This window comes from Oryctolagus cuniculus, chromosome 5 (genome assembly GCF_964237555.1).
Source record: "Oryctolagus cuniculus chromosome 5, mOryCun1.1, whole genome shotgun sequence".
Lineage (NCBI taxonomy): Eukaryota > Metazoa > Chordata > Mammalia > Lagomorpha > Leporidae > Oryctolagus > Oryctolagus cuniculus.
In genome coordinates this window covers 152,253,295-152,260,823 of record NC_091436.1, presented here as the reverse complement: position 1 = coordinate 152,260,823, position 7,529 = coordinate 152,253,295, and the positions used below count along the sequence as shown (strand labels likewise).

Below are 7,529 nucleotides of genomic sequence, written 5' to 3'. Positions count from 1 at the left end.
CGGGGCCTCCGTGCGCAACCCTAGCCAGGAGCAATCCAATTCCCCGCGCCCCCCGCCCCGCCCCACCGCCGCATTGTTCCCCACGCGCGGCCTCCTGCGGAGCCCGTCCCTAAAGGCTGGCCCCCAAGGCCGGTCCCGGCCAGGTTTGCTCCCCGGCTCTCCCTCTCGTGCGCTCTGTCCACCGCGCTTGCCCGCAGCGCAGAGGCCAGGCAGGGATCGCTCCAAACCGCGGTCCCGGCGGGCGCGGAGGAGCCCGCGTGCGCGTGACCGGCTGCAGGCGGCGCCCAGGCGCTGCAGCTCGCGCAGTCGGGCCCGAGCGGCTGTCAAGCAGCTGTCTCGGCCTCCTCCTCCCACCCAGAGCCCGCACGCTGACGCCGCGCGCCCGCCTCCGGACTGCCGGCTCACGCCCTCCGCCGTGCGCGCTGCGCGCTCCAGTCCCGCGGCCTCGCTGGCAGCTGCGCGCGGACGCGGGAGAGCCGAGCCGGGACAAGCCTCGCGGGACCCGACGTCTCCCGCGGCCCTCGCCACCCGGCGGGCGAGCTCGGACTGTCCGCAGAGGCGGAGGTGCGCGCAGCCCGGCGTCGCGAGGCACCCAGGCGTCTGCACGCCGGAGCCCTGCGTGTCCCCTGTCATGACCCGGAGCCCTCGTCTTTAGGTAGGTGCACGTTTTCATGAGCTCTTTGCTTTTGCTTACGACTCGGCGAGGTCTGTGTCCGCGACCTGGGGGAGCGTTGCCTGTCTAGGAACCCTTGGGACCGGGCGTCAGACCGGCAAGGCAGAGACGCGGAGCCCCAGAGCGCCAGGGGCGCACGCACTGTGTGCGGGAGAAACTGAGGGATGCTCTCGTGAGTGCAGGGCCAGCGGTGGTCGGAGTTGCCCGCGGCAGTGCTGGGGCCGGGAAGCGCCTGGAGAGGGGAGCCTGGACAGGGGTCTGGGTGTCCCCGTTCCCTAAAGACGCCCAGCAGGAAGGGTCTGCAGACAACCCCTCGAGGCCCCGGGGCTCACAGTCTCTGGGGTCTTCACTTGTCCGCCGGGCTGCCCGATTGTGCTCAGCGATGAACCAGCCCCTTCCTCACTATGTCTGATTTCCAAATTGGCCTCCTGTTGGGAGCCGAGAGGGAGGAGGAGGAGAATTGGAACAAGGGGCAGGAGAGAAGAATCGCATTGCTTGATGCCGACCTGAGCCTGGAAAGAGGTGTTGCGGGGTGCACCCGAGCGCGCGAACACTCTGGCGGGTGTCTGTGACGTGGGAGGGGGTTGGAGAGATCAGCGCCTGCAGCCCAGGCCCCCCCCCCTCCCCAGACCACGACCTGCGTGCCTTCGCCCAGACTAGCGCGCAGCGAATAGAGAGACCCCCGCTCTAGCAGGCTAGGTGCTGTCTGAAATTTAGAGAGGCCAGCCAAGGCATTATATGTGCAAGAAGCACTGTGTGGAGTGACAGCTCCCTAAGTAGGAGAGAGCCAAGGGGAACCCGAGGGCTGCTTCATTTCTGTCCTGGACAAGCCTGCAAGAACTGGAGCGACTGGGAGCAGTGTTGGGGCTCCGTTTCTGAGAAAACAGTTGTGATTGTCTCAGGAAACACGTTGAGGCTGGCTTTCCTCCCTGCTCCCCGGTTCCTCTCTCGCTGTCCATTTGCGTGGTAGAAGGTCTAGGATTGTGACAACCATTGCCCCTCTTCCCAATTGAGATTGTACTGGGCTCTGGGTACCCGCCTGGCATGTGGTGGGAGCACCTGCCCCATCCTTACCTGACGCAGTCATTTGTTCCCACAGGCACCCCAGGGCTCCTGCTGGTTTACTTCCCCCTCTTCCTCCCACTCCTCCATTGTGGAGGAGCCCCTCAGCGTGCCCACCCACAGTCTCCTTCCATCCTACTGTGACAGCTGCCGTCAAGGCGCTGGGAACTCTCGGAGAACTAGCGTCATCACACGGCTGCTCCCTGGCAGCCAGTGGCCGCGCTCCCTTCTGTAGGAACAAATCGCAGGGGTGTGTACTCAGGGTACCAGCACTTGAGGAGAGGGCTCCCCAGCCCAGCCCTCCAGATCAGCCCCTGTTTCAGCTGCCCCTTCCGTTAAAGGCTTGTCCTGTCCCGAAGTGTACTGCATCTGAAAACCCAAACACTGGGGAATGTGTTGAGCAAAAACTGCATATGTTGCTTCTCCTGAAGACCCCCCAGTTGGAGCTGCCTCCCTCTTCCTCAGCATGCTAATGTGAGATTTTACTGTGAATATTTTATCCTCACTAAAAAAATATATAAAGAAATACCAAGCACACGCGCAACAGAGAACGAACTGAAAACATGCACTAGGGACTTGTGTAGAATTCTGATTACCCAAACACACATTCCAGAAATGGCTGCTCTTCCTTTGGTTAACAGGAAAGTAAAGTTCTTTCCATTCCATTTCCAGAGTGACCTGGAAAAGTCAAACAGGCTTGGGAGAACGTGTTTATGTCTATCCATCTTGGGAGCTACACTTCTATAAAAATGCCACTCTTTAGTATTGAACTGCATTGACATGAACCCCTACAGAGGGTTGCCAGCTGTGCTACGCTAAATCTGAGGCCAGGATGTTTGGCACAGCAAGGAGATGTCACTTGGGATGCCGTGTCCCACATCGGAGTGCCTGGGCCCATCTTCTGATTCCAGCTTCCTGCTAACGCACACCTGAGAGGCAGCAGGTGATGACTCAAGTGCTTGGGTCCCTGCCATCTGCAAGGGAGACTCAGACTGAGTTCTAGGCTCCTGGCTTAGGGCGGGCCCAGCCCCAGCAGTAGCAGATATTTGAGGAGTTAATTAGCGGATGGAAGATTTCTCTCCGCGGCCACTGCCTCCCCACCCCGCGCCCCACGCCTTTCAAATAAACAAACAAAAACTGAGGTCACTAAAATGGAAACAGCCCTACTATAAGAAAGCTCCATAGTGTAGCCCTGATGCCAACCACACACCTGCTTCTAAATATAACCAAGCCGCTTCTCAATTACATTTTGGGTAAATTCACAGATTATTGGTTCACTGCTGTCAGGAGACTAAAATGCAGACAAAGGCAGCTGTGGACTTTTCGGATTCATATTAAATGATTGCCTTCTGCCAACAGCAGTCCCTTGGGTTGAAGAGTTTGCAAACCAGTGCTTTATTTTATTCATTGCATTCAATGAGCTGGAAAAAAATTAAAAGCTGCCTTGTTTTTAGCTCTGAAAAGAAGTGAGAGGTCTAAAAGCAGATTCTTGCTGTTCTTGGGAGGAAGTGGTGGTGGAAGTGAAAGTCCATTTTATCTCCTCTGTGGGAGTTCAATGGGCCAGGGCTCCCCGTGCACTGGTGGCCATGCACAGGGCCTCGTGCCTGGGCTCAGCTCCTTTATCAGGGGTATTTTCATCTGCCAAGCTGAGCTCCACGAGTGGGGGGAGATAGACAGCTTGTGTTTGTGGCCATCCAACCAGAAAAGGATACCAGCTGAAAACAGACAATGAGGCATGGGTGGGGGTGGGGAGAGAGGGTGCAGCCAGCCCAGCCTCAGTCACCATAATTGGTTCCCCAAAGGCACACCTAGGTGTGGAAGGTCTCAGGAAGCGGTTGTCACGTGCACAGCCCACAGCACAATTAGGAGAAAGATCTGTCCAGAAAAGGAAGCCCACTCTGGGTGCACCCTTTTCATCTGCCAGGAGCCTACCTTCGGACATTTCTCTCCTGTTCTCAGAGGCAGTCTCTCAAAACAACATTTTTCTCCCGAAAATGTTGTTGCGTTTTGTTAGGCACCAGGGAGCCTTCAACAGAATCACTCAGGTCGTCATGCGCCTTGAGCGAATTACTCCTTCCTCTTGATCCCGTCTGTCTGAGGCCAGCTGATGCCTGGGTCTCAGTGGCCCAGGTTTGGGTCTGGTTTGGTGTAGTCACAGCAAGCTCATACCATGCGGCTCAGAAATGTTCCCCAACTCTAAGATGTTTCTGAGCATAGCAGAATATAGATAGAACTGTCTAGAAAAGGTCGCTTTGCCCATGGCTCATGACCCTCAGGCTGGGTTACCCCTTTCCCCATAGAAACACAGAATGCCCACAAGAAAAAGAGCTGCCCCACATCTAGTTTATTGTGCATTGTTTACCTGCCACTGGCGAGGGCTGTGTGGAGATGAATGTTTTTGCATGTTAGCTACACTAATTAGATTTTTTTCACCAGTGAGAGCAAATGAGGTGCAATATTTCTATGCTGTGTTCCATAAGAGCAAAAGGGGCTCTGTGCCAAACCAAGGAGAAAGGGGTCTTAAACAAAGGGAGTATTTTTCACACTGTTTGGTATTCTAAAACATAATAAACAGATTAGCAATCATTTTACATTCTGAGATGGATGTTAAGTCAAGTCTGCAGGGATTATGTAATTTAGAAGACTATCACTTTTTTATTCAAGTTAAGCATGTGTTTGCTAATTCTGGGACGTGGCCAAAGTTAGATTTCGTACTCAGGATAAATGTGTAAGATACCGACTATGCCTTCTAGGGAGCACAGACTGACAGAGGAGTAGGAGGTACCAGTTGTGTGGGGCAGTGTGTTCTGGGTGACCCCATGGCCTGGCTTGCCCATATATGTGCCTATCGTTGCAGCGTAATTATAATCAGCACACACCCCCGCCCTCCCCCCCAACACACACACTCAGAAGTGTTCAGGTTTGGCTGATTAATCTCAGGGCCACCCTGGAGAAAGGCCTATGGGAGATCAGAGGGAGGGGAAGTCTGTGCTGGGGTGGTCAGTGAGGATTTCTTTCTTGGGTCTGTTATAAGATTACAGACAATTGGAGGGGGAAAGGGAAGAGTGACCACACCAGAAGATACACAAGGCTGTGAGCCCCCTGAGGTGCGGGGAGTGTGTTTTATTCACAAGTGCATCCCATGGCGTGCGTGCCTCCTAGCCAGTGTAGGCATCCAATGTGAACCACCTGCCTGAGAACCGAAATTGACAGTCAAGGCTGCAGGTGGAGAAGTTTGGGACAGTGAGAAGAGTGGTCAGATGGGAACAATTATAAACCAGGGCTGTTCATTGACTGATGGTGCTAGAACAGGGTTGGACAATGGCTGTATCAAAAAACAACCTCTTGGGCAGACAGAAAAACATTTGTTAACTCCTCTTGTCCTTTGGGTTTATTGCTATTGGCCTTTACCTGGAGCTCTGAAAGTGATCTCTCTCTTCTCAAGCAGATTGATCGGGAAGGAACTGTAGTAACAATGACTCCATTCTCCAGTCTTGTCTCTTTGTCCTTGTACCGAAGCAGAGCGCTTGGAAGGAAGGCAGGAGGGAGGATAGTACCCGAGACATACAAAAACAACACACACGCGAGGAGCAAGGCTCTTTCCTCCTCCTAGTAGGAGGAATAATTCAAAGTGACAGTTTCCTGGAGCTAGTGCAGCTCCCATGAGGCTAATCCTGGTATGACACTTGATTTCCCATGGTGTGCTACGTATGAAGTCCTGGCATGACTTGGCCTTGGCCTTAATGGTGACAGTCTACCTTGCAATGAATGTGTACCCCACCAGGTGCCCGGCTGATAGGCGAGGTTGCAGAGTAAGCACCTAGGTGAAGACCCCAGGAGTTACCACAGGCTAGAAATCCTTGCATGGCAAACTCTACTTTTTGTTTACAACATTATTCGTAGCATTTGGCCACTTTTATATAATCCATATCCTCCCAAATCCTAATATAATTTATTGTTGACTTGATGATGCTTCATTCTCAGAAAAAAAAAAGAAAAATAGAGCTTAGGGGCTGGTGTGGGTGGCACAGTAGGTTAAGCACCAGTTTGAGTCCTAGCTACTCCACTTCCGATCCAGCTCCTTGCTAATGGTCCTGGAAAGCAGTGGAAGATGGCCCAAATGCTTGGGCCCCTGACACCCACATGGGGGAACCAGATGGAGTTCTAGGATTCTGACTTTGGCCTGACCCAGCCCCAGCTATGTTGGCCACTAGGGAGAGAACCAGAGAATAGAAGATCTCTCTCTCTCTCTCTCTCTCTCTCTCTGTCGCTCCATCTCTGTAGCTCTGCCTTTCAAATAAATCTTTTTAAAAATTGTGGCAAAATATCTGTAAGATAAAATTGTTTAAATGGAACTTAGAAAATACAGATACAGAGCTGGCATCGTGGCACAGTGGATAAAGCTGCCACCTGCAGTGCCAGCATCCCAAATGGGTGCCAGTTCGAGACCTGGCTGCTCCACTTCTGATCCAGTTTCCTGTTAATGCACCTGGGAAAGCAGTGGAGGATGGCTCAAGTGCTTAGGCCCCTGCACCCACATGGGAGACCAGGCTTTGGCCTGGCCTAGCCATCTGCTGGAGTGAACCAGCAGATGGGAGATCTCTCTCTCTCTTTCTGACTCTGCCTTTCAAATAAGTAAATAAATCTTTTTTAAAAAGAAAATAGACAGAGAATTGATGAAAATTGTGTTGTAGTAGTTATGCATTTGCTGTGATCCTGAGTCTCATGTATTCCTTAAAAAAAGAAAAAAAGAGAGATGGTGCTGAGATGATAAACACACACAGGGAATCCAACATTTGCCAGGGTTCTTGTACAGAGAACAGAATGTGAAAGGATAGAAGACAAACTGGCTTACAGAATTGTTGGGTCAGGAGACCAAGGAAACACTCTTGGTGGACCTTTCTAGAACAACTTCGAATTGGGCTATTAAGGGAACTGCTATGAGGCTACCACTACTGTGACCAGGAAACAGCCAACCAGGAAGCCACCACAAAAGGGAAAAAAAATGGCTGCCTGCAATGATAATAGGAGGAGAAGCATGCCCCCATCACCCCAAAGGTGTGAATGTCCCAATCCTTGCAATCTGTGGTCCTGTCACCTACTTGGCAAAAGGGACGTTGGCAGTATCCTGCCTTACCCAGTGAGGTCCCATCCAAGGACATCATTCATTGAGAGTGGAGAACCTTTCCCAGCTGTGGTCAGGGGGAACCGTGGTCATGGAAGAATCAGTGGTCTAGAAGATGCAATGTTGCTGGCTTAGAAGGTGGAGGAAGGGCCCACAGGGAAGGAATGCGGGCAAGCCCCAGAACTTGGAACAAACAAGGAAGCAGATTTTCTTCTAGAGCCTCTGGAAAGAACTCAGTCCTGTAGCACCTTGACGTTTGACCCTGAGCTTAGTGGCTGGCGTTTGTGGCACCATAGGTTAAGCACCAGTTTGAGTCCTAGCTACTCCACTTCCGATCCAGCTCCTTGCTAATGGTCCTGGGAAAGCAGTGGAAGATGGCCCAATTGCTTGGACCAGATGGAGTTCTAGGATTCTGACTTTGGCCTGACCCAGCCCCAGCGATGTTGGCTACTAGGGAGTGAACTAGCAAATGGAAGGTCTCTCTCCCTGTCTCTCCATCTCTTTCCAGCCCCAGGCTCTAGAAGAAAATCTGTCTCCTTGTTGGTTCCAGCTTTGGGCCATCTCCAGGACTGTGTGCTAATAAATGTGTGTGGATTTAAGCCACTAGTTTTATGGTCATTTGTTGCAGCAGCCATAGGAAACTGATACCCGTAGCCTCCCCTCCTCTCT

The 7,529-nt window shown here is 52.6% G+C and overlaps 1 protein-coding gene across 8 annotated transcripts in view; it reads left to right on the top strand.

The window, feature by feature from the left end:
- RIPOR2 (RHO family interacting cell polarization regulator 2) overlaps positions 1 to 7,529 on the top strand; it is a 218,353-nt gene that overhangs the window by 124,543 nt on the left and 86,281 nt on the right. The window contains exon 1 of one of the 8 annotated variants that reach the window (XM_008262488.4): positions 395 to 655. The exons of 6 other annotated variants lie outside the window; for them this stretch is intronic. The gene's annotated coding sequence lies outside the window, so the exon portion shown is untranslated. Of the gene's footprint in view, positions 1 to 394; positions 656 to 7,529 lie in introns of those variants that run through there. One more of the 8 variants, XM_070074338.1, reaches the window with a different exon arrangement.